Here is an 18,516-nt window from a genome sequence, read left to right as displayed (position 1 = left end):
GTCCTCCACTTTTTGGTCTTGATCTCCACAAGTTGCATGTTTGGCGGTGGGGGGGGGGGCTTTTATTAGTTGTATAATTTGGGGATATTAGATTAATGGGAATCATTATGCCTTCTCCCAGGAGCACTGCTTCTAAGCTTTCCCAAGAAAGTCCTGAGCATACCACCCTTCCACTTTTAGGAAGATATCCTTATCAGGCCCTACTTGAAGGTCTTCCTATGCCCTGGAGGTTGTGACTCAAGGACACCAGAGACCTCCTTATGAAGCTCTGTCTCCAAGATACTCTTGGACCATCTACCCCTGTACTTACTCAGGAACAAGATAACAAGAACAAAGTAAATTTAAAAAGATAAACAAGATTCAGGGTGCTAGAGAAGTTGGCAGCAGATCAAATAAAAAGCCTCTTTCTTATACTGATGTACAAAGGGTGGTGTGGATAAATAATAAACTAATGAAGTATTAAGACCTCCTTTTCTTAGAGCCACTGTAGTGTCTATGATCAAGGAACAAAAGAATACCAAGATTAGGCATATAAATAAATTCTATAAATATATAAAATATAAACATTGTATTACGGCAGAAATTGAATAATAATTGTAGTAACTTTGGCTTGAAGACTTTTTCTGGACCTAATAACAATTAGTACTTAGACTATTAAAAGTTGATAATACACTGCTTGAGACATGAAAATCTTCCCAGGCTGTCTTGAGAATTTCTTTCTGCCTAATGCCCTTGAAATCATAATAACTACTAGCCTGAGAACAGACTATAATTCTTTTTGCAAAATGTGCCCTTGAAACCAAAAGATTTTTAACAGTTGGGTTGTGGGGCTAATGAGGGAAAATGATTGTAAAAGATAATTCTGTTCTGTCATGGTTTATCAATGATAACTAAACTTATGACCAAGAGGAAGCTGAAACACATGTCTCGGGACAAAAATGATATGATCTATGTTTTAGAATAACATGCATCTATCCCTGCCTACTGAGTTCTGTATAAATAAAAAAAGCACTCTGACTGCCAGTCAGTATGGATGTAAATCTCACCCCTCACCCTGATCCCCATGCTTGACTCATTCTTCCCTGGCCATTCTTGCATCCACTCTTATCTGGGGCTGGACACTGGCAGCCCCTGAACAAATAAACCTGGATGGTATTTAAAAAGCAGGTTGGTTGGAGTATCAGTCTCAGGAAAGAGCCCTGTGCTCAGATTTTTTTGGTTCTGTTGCTCTCCTTCTGGAGTTCCTGTCCTCTCCAGATCTTACTGTTTCCCACTTCTTTCATAAGATTCCCTGCACTCTGCCCAAAGGTTGTCCATAAGTCTCAGCATCTGCTTTGGGCAGAGCTTTTCAGAGGTCCTCTGTGTCCCCTCCCGACTTGTTCCCTCTTTTCTCCTTCTTTTGATGTCCAGCCTCTTTGCCTTTCTGGATAGGAATTGAGCATTTTAGCCAGAGTCCTCCCTCTTGATTAGTTTCTTTAGGTGTACAGATTTTAGTAGGTTTGTCCTATATTATATGTCTATATGAGTGAGTATATACCATGTGTGTCTTTGTGTTTCTAGGATAGCTCACTCAGGATGATCTTTTCCAGATCCCATCATTTACCTGCAAATTTCATGATTTCCGTGTTTTTTATTGCTGAGTAATATTCCATTGTGTAGATGTACCACAATTTGTGCATCCATTCCTCCACTGAGGGGCATCTGGGCTGTTTCCAGGTTCTGGCTATTACAAATAAGGCTGCTACAAACATGGTTGAGCAAATGTCCTTATTGTGTACTTGAGAGTCTTTTGGATATATGCCTAGGAGTGGTATAGCAGGATCTTGAGGAAGCACTATTCCTAGTTGTCTGAGAAAGTGCCAGATTCCTTTCCAGAGTGGTTGTACAAGTTTACATTCCCACCAGCAGTGGAGGAGGGTTCCCCTTTCTCCACAACCTCTCCAGCATGTGTTGTCTCTTGAGTTTTTGATCTTAGCCATTCTGATGGGTGTAAGGTGAAATCTTAGGACTAGGCATGGAGATAACCTAAGACCCCTGCACAGATGTAGCCCATGGCAGTTCAGTATCCAAGTGGGTTCCATTGTAATAGGAACAGGGACTGACTCTGACATGAACTGATTGACCTGCTCTTTAATTACCCCCCCTGGGGGGAAGCAGCATTACCAGGCCACAGAAGAAGACAATGTAGCCACTCCTGATGAAACCTAATTGACTAGGATCAGAAGGAAGGAAAAGAAGACCTCCCCATCAGTGGGCTTGGGGAGGGACATGCATGCAGAGGGTGGAGGAAGGAAGGGATTGGGATGGGAGGAGGGAGGGAACCACAGGGGGGATACAAAGTGAATAAAGTGTAATTTATCAAGAAAAAAAAGAGAAAAAAAAGATCATTTCTTCCTATGTAAATCAGTCCACGCATCTGACTTGCATTTTTCTTTTTTCTTTTCTTATTTTTAAACTGGGCACACTCAATTTGCTATGAAACAACCACACTTGTGTAATTAGATGGTTTATTAACTTTTACTTATATTAATACACTCTTAATAAAATTGACTTTTGAAAAATTAGAAAACAAACAAAAAAAAATAAAAAGCAGGTTGAAACCAAACAAACAAAACCCAAGCAAACCAGAATTAAAACAAATGAACAAACAAACCGTTAGAAATGGCATGAAAACTTTCAAAGATAATCAACATAGAGCCATCTGCTTTGAAAAACATAATTTGAATAAAATAAATTTTAAGGGGGAAAATCAATCTGAACAAGCCATTGAGCAACATTTTATCATGGTCTCTGCTTCCTTTTCTGATTCCAGATTTCTGCATTGACATCTCCTGATGATGGATTGTTACCTGTAAGACAAATAAAACCTTTCTTCTACAAGTTACCTTTGGTCATGATCTTTATTACTGCAATAGAAAGGAAATCAAGACAGAGCTGTGTTGATCTCCTGCCTCATTATTTCACTGATTTATTATTGGCTGTCCCAACAATTTACTAAGAATAGGTGACATTAGCCTCTGAGCTTTTGACTATTATATAAGCCTGTTTCCTTAGTCCCCTCAGTCAAATGCAATAATTTGCAGTCTATTTGTGTCACCATTGCTACTAATACTGAGAGAACATTTTCATTCTATTGCATCTTACCAATATTCTTACAGAGTCACATTGTAGCATATCTGAGATATTTTAGGGTTAGTGGTTTGTATTTACTAATCCAGCATTCTGTTAACCTCTATTTATTTGGAGTAAACACCAGATGTTTAAGTGTTCCTGAGTTTTGTTCAGTATTCTTATTTCCATTCCATTAATATCAAGTAAAGTACTTTATCTCAAAAATAGAAGGGAAGGAAAGAAAAGTTTATTTCCTTCCTCAAATTTTGTAGCATTTGATATTAGCTATTAAACATTTCCCAAGTCCTGTCCTTAGCAGATCTCTCTCTCTGTTATTTCATCAAACTAATAGAAAAACAGTACAAAAGTAGGACACAGGTGCTATAAGGTGGAGAGAAAGGAAAATGGGGTACATATAACTGAAGAAGGAGATGCAGGAGGAAAGAGAAGAATGAGAAGTGATATAAATAATATGAGGATGCTTGTGAGGAATATAGAAAAACACTATTTTACAAGCTTCCTTAGAAAGACTTGGAGCAGACAGGAGCTCCACAAGGAGACCAACAGAGCCAAAAAACCTGGGCACAGGGGTCCTGCAGAGACTAATACTCCAACCAAGGACCATGCATGGAGAGGACCTAGAACCCCTGCTCAGATGAAGCCCATAGGTTTCTCTGTTTCCAAGTGAGTTTCCTAGTAAGGGGATCAGGGGCTGTCTCTGACATGAACTCAGTGGCCAGTTCTTCGGTCACGTCTCCCTGGGTGGTGCAGCCTTGCCAGGCCACAGAGGAAGATGATGCAGCCAGCCTTGATGAGACGGGATAGGCTAGGGCCAGATAGTAGGGGAGGAGGACCTCCTCTGTCAGTGGACTAGGGGAGGGGCAGAGGGGGAGAAGTGGAAGGGTGGATGGGACTGGGAGGAGATGAGTGGATGTCTACAGTCAGGACACAAAGTAAATAAATTGTAATAAATAATAAAAAAATAAAAAATACAGAGTGTCATAGGGGAAAGTAGAATAGATTTTATGGGTAGACTGGGAGAGGGAGAAAGGGAATGAAAGGATCAGATGAGAAGGGGAAGGAGAGATGGAGTTGAGGAAGGGAATTCAAGGAGAACCAACTAGAAATGGGGTTTTTGAGGGATGGTATGGAGGCCTAGTGAAGAGATAGAGGACAGCAGGCAAACAAGTCCCTCAGTATCAATATGAGTAAATCTCATGAGAACTCACAGAGACTGAAGCACCCGGCACAGGGCAAAAACAGTCTGCACCAGGTCCTCTATGTATGCATTATAGCTTTCAGTTTAGTATTTTTTACAAAGATTTTTTGTTTTTATTTGTATGCATTAATATTTGTATGGTTGTTTTGCCTGTATGTATGTCTGTGTACCATGTGCATGTAGTTTCCAGAGGCCAGAAGATGGCATTGGATTCTGAGAATAGAGTTACAAACAGTTGTGACCTGCCATGTGGGCGCTAGGCATTGAACCCAGATCCTTTGGAAGAGCAGTCAGTGATTGTAACTGATGAGCCATCTCTCCAGTCCCTCTCAATTGTTTAATTGGAAAAAAACTCAAATCTCCACAGATAATAAAATCTTGCACATACGTAAGCCTGGGTAAAGCATAAGCCTATCTAGAAAGTAGACATTAGAACAAGCTGTCTGCTTGCTCTCCTACCCCACATGGCTTCCAGATATACCAGCATTACTTAATGAAGAACAAAGCCCATCTCCCTGATGTCTTTTGCTAACAAGGGCACAGGTGTTTGAACTTATAACTTTACATTTGTACTTCAGGATCTAGGAGCTTCTGGGACCGTAACTTTAACCCAGACTTCCATAACTGTCTTCTTACTTTCTATTACACAACAGGATACCGCAACAACAGCAACAAACTGCTTCAACCTTTTTACTTTTGCATATGCTTAAAAAAATATGGAACGCTTCACAAATTTGCATGTCATCCTTGCACAGGGGCCATGCTAATCTTCTCTGTATCGTTCCAATTTTAGTATATGTGCTGCCGAAGCGAGCACCAGTTTGATGTTTTTACAGGTCTCCAAATGTGTGAATATCTGGGTCTCTGATATTGTGCCTTCTCTTGAGATTTCTTTCCTTCTGCTGGTTTGTCTTGTGTAACATCTATGTAATGGTTTTTGTTTTATATTATTGTGTTTTATTTTGTTATGTTTTATTATCACTTAGAAGCCTGTTCTTAAAGAGAGACAGAAAAGGAGTAGATCTGGAAAGGAAGAGAATTGAGAAGGAGCTGAGAAGAGTAAAGGGACGGAAAGTGTAATTAGAATATGTTGTATGAGAAAAGAATATATTTTTTCACAGTTTATTCATTTTTTATCCCAATTAAATTTCCCTCCCTCAACTACCCCAGTCCCACCCTCCCTCTTTCTTTCCCCCATCCCTTGCCCCTAGTCCACTGAAAGGGGGAGTTCTCCACCATTGCCATCTGCCCATAGCTTGTTATGTCTCATCAGGATTGCCTGGATCCAGGGGAAATAAGGTATATGTGTGTATAACAACTATAATTATAGAAGAAGAATTCATAAATCTAAGAAGGAATGAGGAGAATGGGAGAATTGAAGGAGATTTGATTTTTTTAAAAGTATTTACAATGTTGTACTTGATTTCTTGGATGTTTTATGTCAGGATTTTTTTTTTTTTTTTAGATTTCATATTTTCTTTGATGGGTGCATCGATATCTTCCATTGTATCTTCAAAACCTGAGATTCTTTCTTCCATCTCTTGTAATCTTTTGGAGATGCTTACCTCTGTAGTTACTGTTTTCTTCCCTAAGTTCTCCCTCTCCAGGCTTTCTTCAGTTTGTGTTTTCTTTAACATTTCGAATTCCATCTTCAGATCTTGAACCATTTTGTTGATTTCATTCATGTTTGTTTGTATTTTCCTGCTTGTATTAAGCAATTTTCTGAAAATTTCACCTTAAATAATAAGACTTGTGGAGCTTCTGTTCCATCCAGGTCTTTCTATCTCCCCCTTCTTTTATAAGATTCCCTGCACTCCACCCAAAGTTTGGCTATAAGTCTCAGCATCTGCTTTGATACACTGCTGGGTAGAGTTTTTCAAAGGCCCTTTGTGGTAGGCTCCTGTCCTGTTCCCTGTTTTCTCCCTCTTCTGATGTCCGTCCTGTTTACCTTTCTGAGTGAGGATTGATCATCCTACCCAGCGCCCTCCTTCTTGCTTAACTTCTTTAGGTGTACAGATTTTAGTATGTTTATCTTATATTATATGTCTAATATCCATTATAAGTGAGTATACACCATGTGTGTTTTTCTGCTTCTGGGATACCTCACTCAGGATGATTTTTTTCTAGATCTCACCATTTGTCTGCGAATTTCATGATTTCCTTGTTTTTAATTGCTGAGTAGTATTCTGTTGTGTAAATGTACCATAATTTCTGCATCCATTCATCCATTGAGGGACATCTGGCTTATTTCCAGGTTTTGGTTATTATGAATAAAGCTGCACCAACATGGTTGAACAAATGTTGTTGTGTACTTGAGCATCTTTTGGATATATGTCTCGGAGTGGTATAGCTGGATCTGGAGGAAGCACTATTCCTAATTGTCTGAGAAGGCACAGGAGAGCAACAGAACAAAAAAATCTGGGCCCAGGGGTCTTTTCTGAGACTGATACTCCAACCAAGGTCCATGCATGGTGATAACCTAGAACCCCTGCACAGATGTAGCCCGTGGCAGCTCAGTATCCAAGTGGGTACCCTAGTAAGGAACTGTCTTTGACATGAACTCAGTGGCTGGCTCTTTGATCACCTCCCCCTGAGCAGGCCACAGAGGAAGACAATGCAAACAGTTCTGATGGTCACCTGATAGGCTAGGGTCAGATGTAAGGGGAAGAGAACCTTCTCTATCAGTGGAATTGGAGAGGGGCATGGGAGGAGATGAGGGAGGAAGGGTGGGATTGGGAGGGAATAAAGGAGGGGGCTAAAGCTGGGATACAAAGTGAATAAATTTAATTAGTTTAAAATTAAAAAATAAGACTTTATTTTATTCCAAGTTATAATAAAAATTTGACTGTATCATATGAGAACTCTACAAATAAAAAATGTAAAATATTGTAGCCTATGTTCGTGTTCTATTTGATATATTTAATAACTATATTGGTTAGATCTGGCATGCAGATATCTTTGCAGGGGATGAGAGGGCAGAAAGATGTTGGGAATAGGGTATAAAGTTTATGTGTAATAGAATAAATTAATTATGGAGATGCTTTGTGTAGCATGTCAACATTGTATAATCATATCATACTACATACTTGTAAATTTATAAGAAAGAGCTCATAAAATTATTTTTTAGGGTTTTGAAAATTAATTTATTCATTTTACATCCCTATCATAGACCCCTCCCTCATCTCCTCCCGATCCCATCCTCCCTCCTTTTTCTCCCCATCTGTGTCCCTTAGTCCTCAGAAAGAGGGAGCCTTTCCTCCTTTACCAACTGACCCCAGACTATCAAATCTCTTCAGGACTGCCTAGATCCTCTTTCTCTGTGGCCTGGCAAGATGGTCCCACCAGGGGGAAGTGATCAAAGAGCAAGCAACCAAGTTCATGTCAGCGACAACCCCTTCTCCCCTTACTAGGGAACCCACATGGGGATACAGCTGTCTATGGGATACATATGAGCAGTGGGTCTAAGTCCTCTCCATGCATGGTCCTTGGTTGATATATCAGTCTCTGCAGGGCCCCACGGGCCTAGACTTTTTGGCTCTGTTGGTCTTCTTGTGGAACTCCTGTACCCTCTGTGTCCTTCTATCCCGCACTTCTTCCAATAAGACTCCCTGTGCTCTGCCCAAAGTTTGGCTGTGATTCTCTGCATCTGCTTCAATAACCTTCTGGATGGAGTCTTTATGAGGACCTCTATGGTAGGCTCCTGTCCTGTTTCCTCTCTTCTGCCACTTTTGGTGTCTATCCTGTTTGCCTATTGAATGAGAATTAAGTATCCTCCTTAGAGTCCTCCTTGTTATTTAGCTTCTTTAGGCTTGTAGATTTTAATATGTTTATCCTGTATTATATGGTGTGGTTTAGGTATCAAGGTGACTGTGGCCTCATAGAATGAGTTTGGTAATATTTCTCCCATTTCTATTTTATGGAGTAGTTTAAAGCGTATTGGTATTAGTTCTTCTTTGAAGGTATGGTAGAATTCTACACTGAAATCACCTGGACCTATGTTTTTTTTGTTTGTTTTATTGGGGGGTTGGGGAGACTTTTTATGGCTGCTTCTATTTTCTTAGGGGATATAGGACTATTTAATTTGTTCACCTGATCCTGATTCAACTTTGGTAAGTGGAATATATCAAGAAAATTGTCCATTTCATTTAGATTTTCAAATTTTGTGGTGTATAGGCTTTTGAAGTAAAACCTAAGGATTCTTTGGATTTCCTCAGTGTCTGTGATTATGTCCCTCTTTTCTTTTCTGATTTTGCTGATTTGGATAGTTTCTCTCCGCATTTTAGTTAGTTTGGCTAAGGGTTTCTTATTGATTTTCTCAAAGAACCAGCTCTTGGTTTTGCTGATTCTTTTAATTGTTCTCTTTGTCTCTAATTTATTGATTTCAGCCCTGAGTTTGATTATTTACAGTCATCTACTCCTCTTGAGTGTGTCTGCTTCTTCTTTTTTTAATTAGAGCTTTCAGGTGTGCTATTAAGTTGCTTGTGTGAGATTTCTCCAATCTCTTTATGAGGGCACTTAGTTCTATGAACTTTCTCTTAGTACTGCTTTCATTGTGTCCTATAAGTTTGGGTATGTTATCCCTTTATTTTCATTGAATTCTAAGAAGACTTTAATTTCTTTCTTTATTTTTTCTGTGACTCCATTGTCATTGAGTAGAAGGCTGTTCAGTTTCCATGTGTGTGTAGGCTTTTTGTTGTTTCTATTGTTGTTTAGTTCCTGGTGGTCTGATAGGATTCAAGGAATTATTTCAATCTTCTTATATCTGTTGAGGCTTGCTTTGTGACCTACTATATCGTCAATTTTGGAGAAGGTTCTGAGAAGAAGGTATAGTCTTTTGTGTCTAGGTAAAAAATTCTGTAGATGTCTGTTAGGCTCATTTGATTCATGACATCTGTCAGTGCAGTTTTTCTGTTTAGTTTCTGTTTTGTTGACCTGTCCTTTGGTGAGAGTGGGTGTTGAAATCTCCTACTATTAATGTGTGGAGACAGATGTGTGGTTTAAGCTTTATTAATGTTTCTTTTACAAATATGGGTGCCCTTGTATTTGGGGCTTAGATGTTCAGAATTGAGACACCATGTTGTTGGAATTTTTCTTTGATTATGAAGTTTCTTTTCTCTTCTCCTTTGATTAATTTTGGCTGGAAGTCTATTTTATTAGATATTTGAATGGCTACTCCAGCTTGCTTTTTGGTCTGTTTGCTTGGAAAACCTTTCAGCCTTTTATACTCAGGTAATGTCAATCTTTGTGGATAAGGTGTGTTTCTTGTAAGCAGCAGAGGTCCTCTGAAAGGCTCTACCTAGCAGGAGATTGAAACAGATGCTAAGACTCATAGGTAAACTTTGGGCAGAGTGCAGGGAATCTTATGGAAGAATGGGGAGATAGAAAAACCTGGAGGGGACAGGAGCTCCACAAGGAGACCAACAGAGAAAAAAAAATCTGGATCCAGAGACTGATCTGCAGAGACTGATACATTAACCAAGGACCATGTAGAGGACCTAGACCTTCTGCTCAGATGTAGTCCAGGGGCAGCTCAGTCTCCATGAAAGTTCCCTAGTAAAGGGAGCAGGAGCAGTCACTGGCTTGACCTCAGTTGCCTGCTCTTTGGTCACCCTCCCTCTCCGTTGATTGTGTTTTTACACTGACCATTAGCTATCTGATTGTCTTTGGCATTGGCTGGTAGTTTCTGGTGGCCTCTGGAGTTCAGGGGGTGGGGAGTATGGGAAGAGCCCTGGGCAGGAAACTGAATGTTCCCAAAGGAGCCCACCTCAGATTGGTGGGTATGGTGTCCAACTGGTGGTGTTTTTCAGGGAATTTCTGTGGCTCTTCTAATTTCTGTGGACTAACTGGCCTCCTTAGGATTCTAGGGGTTCTCCTCTCTGGTGTCCCAGGGGCAGCTGCCCCACCACTAGTTTTCTTACTCTGAGGTTGATGAGCTGCATCTGCCCAGACACTGTGCTTTTTGGGCACAGTGTACTTGGAGAACCTGCAAGCCCAGAGGTCTGGTTGGTCTCCCTAGTGAGATGGGTTGAGCTTTGGAGTGGCATGGCTTCTGTCAGATGTATGATCCTGTGGTCCAACTGGACTCTTCAAAGGCCCAGTGGCTCTACTCCCACGAGGGAAAGTCCCAGAGAAAGCCACCTCACCACTGGCTTTCTTGCTCTTAGGTTAATGAGCTTCAGCTGCCCAAACACTGTGCTCAAACAGTGTGCTTGCTGGGCACAGCCACCTTGGAGAATCTCTGGGGTCCCTGGTTCTCCAAGACATTCTCAACTCTCTCATTACTGTTACCTCCTCTTTTCTCTAAATGAGTTTTAAAGAATCTCAATCCAGATTCTGTAACCTCTTCTTGGGCATTGCTAGCAAACACAATGTAAATATTTTCCCATTCTGCCAGTGCTACAGCATCCTGCTCTGGGTTTATCTGCTGCATGGAGATTATGCTCAACACAACTGATTTATGAATCACATGACAAGTCCAATTAACTGCCCATCATGGATTCTTGCTTGAGCCTGAACTCACCTTGATTCACTATACATCTCTTCCAGGTGGCTGTACTCATTTCCACATAAATGTGGCCCTGAACTCCTAGGCTAGGCTGCCACACCTAAGTATGACCATACATTTCACCATGTTTGGATTTCTTCCACTTTCCCACTCTTTGTTTGTTTGTTTTGTTTTTTCCAAAACAGAGTTTCTCTGTGTAGCCTTGGCTGTCCTGGACTTGCTATGTAGACCATGTTGGCCTCAAACTCACAGAGATAGACATGCCTCTGCCTCCGTGAGTGTTGGGATTGCAGGCATGAGCCACCACTCTTGGCTTACTCTTCTACTCTTGATTATTGATTCTCATCACCATGCCAACCTTACCTAGACCCCACCGAATAGCTATAGGATGGTACTCTTCAGAAACTGAAGAGAAGACAAGAAAAGAGAAGGGAAGGCAAGAAAAGAGAAGGGAAGGCAAGAAAAGAGAATGATGATAATAGGAGGATTGAAAGACAAAGGAATGAGAATAAATATGAATAAGAGCATGTTTCTGCTATCTATTTCAAAGGTTTGAAATAATCAAGAACAAAGGAAGAATAATATAAACATGTGGGGTGGAAAGGAAAGAAGCTTTGAGTATATGGAGGAAAAGAAAGCATGAAATAGCCATAACTTCTACATGAAGTAGAAGAGTGTGCATACTAGTCATCTAGCCTCACATCTGGGCAAGCAACATTATGCTTCTTTGAAGAGACCCACAGCATTTTAGATCCACAGTCACTCATATCATCAATACACTAATGCAACTCAAATTCAAGATCCAAAACGCCTAGGAACATAATGTTCTTTTTATACGAAAGGTTAGTATTTTATAAAGCAGGGCCAGTCTACTCTTCTGGAGAAGTTTATATTTCACTAATCCCAGAGATGTAGTGAGTACTGTTTCCTTCATAGTGAGTTTGTCATATCTAATTAAGTAAGATTTTAAAGTGACATTCAAGATAGGGTTATTAAGTTTATTGTCAGTTGTATTCAGGTCAGAAGAACAGAAGTCCTTGATAAATCTATGTAAGAAATTATATTGTTATAAAAGTATACATTTCATCCTTAAACATTTTTCTAGTTCTTTAGACAAGATCAATCATCTAAAAACCACTATTTTACATTTTTTAAAAATGTCAGCCTTTACCCGCCTGCGGGACTAGTAATTTGTGGGGTCTTCGAAGAGGACCAGGCCTGAAAGAAAAACGGGCGAGAGAGAAGAACGGACTCAAGCAAATGTGCACTTGTCAAGAGTCAAATTTTATTGAACCGGAGCAGGCTTTTAAGGCCAACCTTAGATAGGGGCGGGGCGAGGGAGGAGCACAGTGTAGAATCCTTTTTACTCAGGGAGGGGTAGGGTAGAAAAGCGCATTGTAGAATCTTCTTACTCAGGAAGGGGCAGGGTGGAAGTTACAAAATCTTCTTGGCCCGGGGCCTGGAACACTTTGCGGTTATTTTGAGACAGTTAGCACATTTCTGCAACTGTCAAGCAGGATGTTAGTCAACCAGGTGCAGCAGGGTGGGGGGAATGAGAAAAGGTCGGAAGTTTCTCAGGGCTTGTCTCCAACATCAGCCAATAATACATTTGAAGATATCTCAGAGGAGTTATTTTCCTAAATTCTGAAGAATGACTTGGAAGAATCTCCTATTTCATGATCTTTCCCATTTTTATTTTCTTTCTCCAAAGTAGGCTCCTTATGTATGTTCTCATGACAAAAATAGAGAAAACATAGAAAAGCAGAATTATAGAAGTAAATTTCCAAGTTTTGCCTCATGTCATATCAACTAATACCTTAGGGTTAGTGACGGTACTATTGATTTCCCCTTGCAGTGATTGCGACTACAAGGCTACAGAGGAACAGGTGATTATGTTGTACTTCCCCTATCAGTGGACTAGGGAAGAGGGATAGGGGAGGAAGAAGGAGGGAGGGTGGGACCGAAAGGAAATAAAGGAGTGGGCTACAACTGGGATACAAAGCGAATTAATAATAATAATAATAATAATAATAATAATAATAATAATAATAATAAAACACTTTCATATTAAGTGAAAATTAGATTCTCCATGGCCCTTATCTACTTGATTTTTGAACATAGATATCCTAATAATTAAGTTGTATTTCATTTTATTCCTAAAGGACTGTCTCCCAGAAGCATGAGGAAAATCTCAATACTATGCTTTTTTGTAAAAGTTACAATGTATTACCGTTTAAAGCCCTTGTGAATAGCTTTCACTGATTCTTTGGTAGATTATTAGAGGTCCCAGATGGCTCAGGGCATGGACATATGTGTATATGTATATGTATATATATATATATATATATATATATATATATATATATATATATATGCAGTGTAACCTATCTCCTTCCTTAAAGCATAGAAGAATCTAAGGATATACCAGAGAATATTCTGCTAGTTGATTCTTCAAGTTTACCTTGCATGTCTATAAATTATAGTTACTAAGATCACTTAAGCTTTAGAAGTTTGCCATTCAGAAAGTTAAGCCTAACTCTCTCTTAAGAGAGACTAGAAGTTTTCAAGAAGACAAACAATAAAGCAGAAAGTAGTTTTTAAATTTTTATTTATTTTTTAATTATTTACTTTGTATCCCCACCGTAGACCCCTCCCTCATCCCCTCCCAGTCCTACCCTCCCACCCTCATCTCCTCCAATGCCCCTCCCCAAGTCCACTGATATAGGAGAGCCTCCTCTTCTTCCATCTGACCCTAGCTTATCAGATCTCCTCAGGACTGGCTGCATTGTCTTCCTCTGTGGCTTGGTAAGGCTGATCCACTCTCAGGGGAGCTGATCAAAGAGCCAACCACTGAGTTCATGTCAGAGACAGTCCCTGTTCTCATTACTAGGGAACCCACTGAGCTGTCATGGGCTACATCTGTGCAGGGGTTCTAGGTTATCTCCATGCATGGTCCTTGGTTGGAGTAGCAGTCTCAAAAAAGACCCCTGTGCCCAGATTTTTTGGATCTACTGCTCTCCTTGTAGAGCTCCAGGACCCTCCAGGTCTTCCTATCTCCCCCTTCTTTCATAAGATTCCCTGCACTCTACCCAAAGTTTGGCTATGAGTCTCAGCATCTGCTTTGATAACCTGCTGGGTAGAATCTTTCAAAGGCCCTTTGTGGTAGGCTCCTGTTGTATTCCCTGTTTTCTCCATCTTCCGATATCTGTCCCATTTGTCTTTCTGAGTGAGTATTGATCATCTTACCCAGAGACCTCCTTCTTGCTTAGCTTCTTTAGATTTTAGTATGTTTATCCTATATTATATGTCTAATATCCATTATAAGTGAGTATATACCATGTGTGTCTTTCTGCTTCTGTGATACCTCATTCAGGATGATCTTTTCTAGTTTGCACCATTTGCCTGCAGATTTCATGATTTTCTTTTTAATAGCTGAGTAGTGTTCCATTGTGTAAGTAACCACAATTTCTGTATCCATTCCTCAGTTGAGGGACATCGGGTTGTTTCCAGATTCTGGCTATTACAAATACAGCAGCTAAAAACATGGTTGAGCAAATGTCTTTGTTGTGTACTTGAACATATTTTGGATATGTGCCTAGGAGTGCTATAGCAGAATCTTGAGGAAGCACTATTCCTAATTGTCTGAGGAAGCACCAGATTGATTTCCAAAGCCGTTGTACACATTTACACTCCCATGAGCAATGGAGAAGGGTTCCCCTTTCAAATAGAAGATCCAGAAATAAATCCACACACCTATGGATACTAGATTTTTGACAAAGAAGCCAAAAGATACAATGGAAAAAAGACAGCATCTTCAACAAATGGTGGTAATCTAACTGGATGTTTACAACTAGAAAAATGCAAATAGATCCATATTTATCACCCTGCAGAAAACTAAAGTTCAAGTGGATCAAAGACCTCGACCTAAAACCAGGCACACTAAATCTGTTAGAAGAAAAGTGGGGAAGAGCCTGGAACTCATTGGCACAGGAGACAACTTCCTGAACAGAACACCAACAGCACAGGCTCTAAGAGCAACAATCAATAAATGGGACCTCATGAAACTGAAAAGCTTCTGTAAAGCAAAGGACACTGTTGTCAGAAGAAAATGACAGCCTACTGATTGGGAAAGGATCTTTACCAACCATATATTTGACAGAGGGCTAGTATCCAGAATATATAAGCAACCCAAAAAGTTAAACAGCAACAAATCAAGTAATCCAGTTAAAAAATGGGATACAGAACTAAACAGAGAATTTTCAATAGAGGAATATTTTATTTTATTTTTTTCTTATCAGTTACATTTTATTAACTCTGTATCCCAGCCGTGTCCCGATCCCTCATTCCCTCCCAGTCCCTCCCTCCCTCCTTCATCTCCACCGTGCCCCTTGCCAAGTCCACTGATGGGGGGGGACCTCCTCCCCATTCATCTGATCCTGTTTTATCAGGTATCTTCAGGACTGGCTGCAAAGCTTTCCTCTGTGACCTAACAAAACTGCTCCTCCCTTGGGGGGTAGGGAGGCCAAAGAGCCAGTCATTGAGTTCCTGTTAGAAATAGTCCTTGTTCCCCTCACTATGGGAAACCAATTGGTTACTGAGCTACCACAGGCTACATCTGAGCAGAGGTTCTAGGTTATATCCATACATGGTCCTTGGTTGCATGTCAGTCTCAGAAAAGACCCTGTGCCCAGATATATTTGGTCCTTGTGGAGCTCCTATCCTTTCCTCATCAGACTAACTCCCCTTCTTTCTTATGATTCCCTGTACTCTGCCAAAGGTTTGGTCATGAGTCTTTCCTTTGAAAATACTGCTAGTTAGAGTCTTTCAAATGCGCTCAGTAGACTCCTGTCATACGTTCAATGCACATCCCATCTGTCTTTCTAAACGAGGATTGATCATCTTACCCCATGTCCGTTCTCTTGATTATCTTTTTTAGGTGTACAGATTTCATTATGTTTATCACATCTTATAGGTCTATATAGGTGAGTATATACCGTGTTTGTCTTTCTCCTTCTGGGATATTTCACTCAGGATGATCTTTTCTAGATCCCACCATTTGCCTGCAAATTTCATGATTTCCTCCTTTTTGATTGCTGAGTAGTATTCCATTGTGTAAAAATACCACAATTTCTGTACCCATTCCTCCATTGATGGACATCTGGGTTGTTTCCAGGTTCTGGCTATTACAAATAAAGCTGCTATAAACATGGTTGAGCAAATATCCCTTTTGTGTACTTGAGCAAACTTTGGGTATATACCTAGCAGTGGTATAGCTGGGTCTTGAGGAAGCACTATTCCTAATTGTCTTAGAAAGCACCAGATAGATTTCCAGAGTGGTTGTACCAGTTTACATTCCCACCAGCAGTGGAGGAGGGTTCCCCTTTCTCCACAACCTCTCCAGCATGTGTTGTCCCTTGAGTTTTTCATCTTGGCCATTCTGATGGGTGTAAGGTGAAATCTCAGGGTCGTTTTGATTTGCATTTCCCTAATGGTTAATGAGGTTGAGCATTTCTTTAAGTGTTTCTCTGCCATTCGATGTTCCTCTTTCGAGAATTCTCTGTTTAGCCCTGTTCCCCGTTTTTTTAATTGGATTACTTGGTTTGCTGCTTTTCAGCTTCTTTAGTTCTTTGTATATACTCGATATTAGTCCTCTGTCAGATAAAGGGTTAGTGAAGATTCTTTCCCAATCTGTAGGCAGTCGTTTTGTTTTGATGACAGTGTCTTTTGCTTTACAGAAGCTTTTCAGTTTCATGAGGTCCCATTTATTGATTGTTGCTCTTAGAGCCTGTGCTGTTGGTGTTCTATTCAGGAAGTTGTCTCCTGTGCCAATGAGTTCCAGGCTCTTCCCCACTTTTCTTCTAACAGATTTAGTGTGCCTGGTTTTAGGTCGAGGTCTTTGATCCACTTGAACTTTAGTTTTCTGCAGGGTGATAAATATGGATCTATTTGCATTTTTCTAGTTGTAAACATCCAGTTAGATTACCACCATTTGTTGAAGATGCTGTCTTTTTTCCATTGTATCTTTTGGCTTCTTTGTCAAAAATCTAGTATTCATAGGTGTGTGGGTTTATTTCTGGGTCTTCTATGCGGTTCCATTAATCCTCCTTTCTGTTTTTATGCCAATACCATGCAGTTTTTATTACTATTGCTCTGTAGTACAACTTGATATCGGGGATGGAGATACCTCCAGATGATCTGTTGTTATACAGGATTGTTTTGGAGATTTTGGGTTTTTTGTTTCTCCATATGAAGCTGAGAATCTTTTTTTCAAGGTCTGTAAAGAATTGAGTTGGTATTTTGATGGGAATTGCATTGAATCTGTAGATTGCTTTTGGCAGGATGGCCATTTCACAATGTTAATCCTACCAATCCATGAGCACGGGAGATCTTTCCATCTTCTGAGATCTTCTTCAATTTCTTTCTTCAGAGACTTGAAGTTTTTCTCAAACAGGTCTTTCATTTGCTTGGTTAGTGTCAACCCAAGGTACTTTATGTTATTAGTGGCTATTGTGAAGGGTGTTGTTTCCCTAATTTCTTTCTCGGCCCTTTTGTCTTTGGTATACAGGAGGGCTTCTGATTTTTTTGAGTTGATTTTGTATCCTGCCACTTTGCTGAAGGTGGTTATCAGCTGGAGGAGTTCTCTGGTTGAATTCTTGGGGTCGCTCATATATACTATCATATCATCTGCGAATAGTGACACTTTGACCTCTTCCTTTCCAATTTGTATCCCCTTGATCTCCTTTAGTTGTCTTATTGCTCTGGCTAGGACTTCAAGTACTATGTTGAAGAGGTAGGGATAGAGTGGGCAGCCTTGTCTTGTCCCTGATTTCAGTGGGATTGATTGAAGTTTCTCTCCATTGAGTTTGATGTTGGCTATAGGCTTGCTGTATATTGCCTTTACTATGTTTAGATATGTGCCTCACATTCCTGATATCTCCAAGACTTTAAACATGAATGGGTGTTGGACTTTGTCAAATGCTTTTTCAGCATCTAAGGAGATGATCATGTGGTTTTTCTCCTTCAGTTTGTTTATGTGGTGGATTACATTGATGGATTTCCGTATGTTGAACCACCCTTGCATGCCTGGGATGAAGCCTACTTGGTCGTGGTGGATGATATTTTTGATGTGTTCTTGGATTCGGTTTGCAAGTATTTTATTGAGTATTTTTGCGTCAATGTTCATAAAAGAGATAGGTCTGAAGTTCTCTTTTTTTGTTGGGTCTTTGTGTGGTTTGGGTATCAGGGTGACTGTTGCTTCATAGAATGAGTTTGGTAATGTACCTTCTGTTTCTATTTTGTGGAATAGTTTGAGGAGAATTGGTGTGAGCACTTCTTTGAAGGTCTGGTAGAATTCTGTGCTGAAACCATCTGGCCCAGGGCTTTTTTTGGAGGGGAGACTGTCAATGACTGCTTCAATTTCCTTGGAGGTTATAGGGCTGTTCAGTCTTTCTACCTGATCTTGACTTAATCTTGGAAGTTGGAATCTATCAAGAAAATTGTCCATTTCATTTAGGTTTTCAAATTTTGTGGCATATAGGCTTTTGTAGTATGACCTAATGATTGTTTGAATTTCCTCAGTGTCTGTAGTTATGTCACCCATCTCATCTCTGATTTTGTTGATTTGGATAGATTCTCTCTGCTTTTTAGTTAGTTTGGCTAAGGGTTTGTCTATCTTGTTGAT

At 40.1% G+C, this 18,516-nt stretch overlaps 1 non-coding gene across 1 annotated transcript; it reads right to left on the bottom strand.

The window, feature by feature from the left end:
• Positions 1-5,040: 5,040 nt before the first annotated feature.
• LOC129665816 (U6 spliceosomal RNA) lies at positions 5,041-5,147 on the bottom strand. The gene has a single exon (XR_008718428.1). It is a non-coding gene; the product is annotated as a U6 spliceosomal RNA (small nuclear RNA).
• Between the last annotated feature and the right edge of the window lie 13,369 nt (positions 5,148-18,516).

This window comes from Psammomys obesus, unplaced genomic scaffold (assembly GCF_907164565.1).
Source record: "Psammomys obesus unplaced genomic scaffold, mPsaObe1.curated_primary_1811, whole genome shotgun sequence".
NCBI classification, from domain to species: domain Eukaryota; kingdom Metazoa; phylum Chordata; class Mammalia; order Rodentia; family Muridae; genus Psammomys; species Psammomys obesus.
Note: the sequence above shows the minus strand (reverse complement) of the source record. Positions and strands in the feature narration are given on the sequence as shown.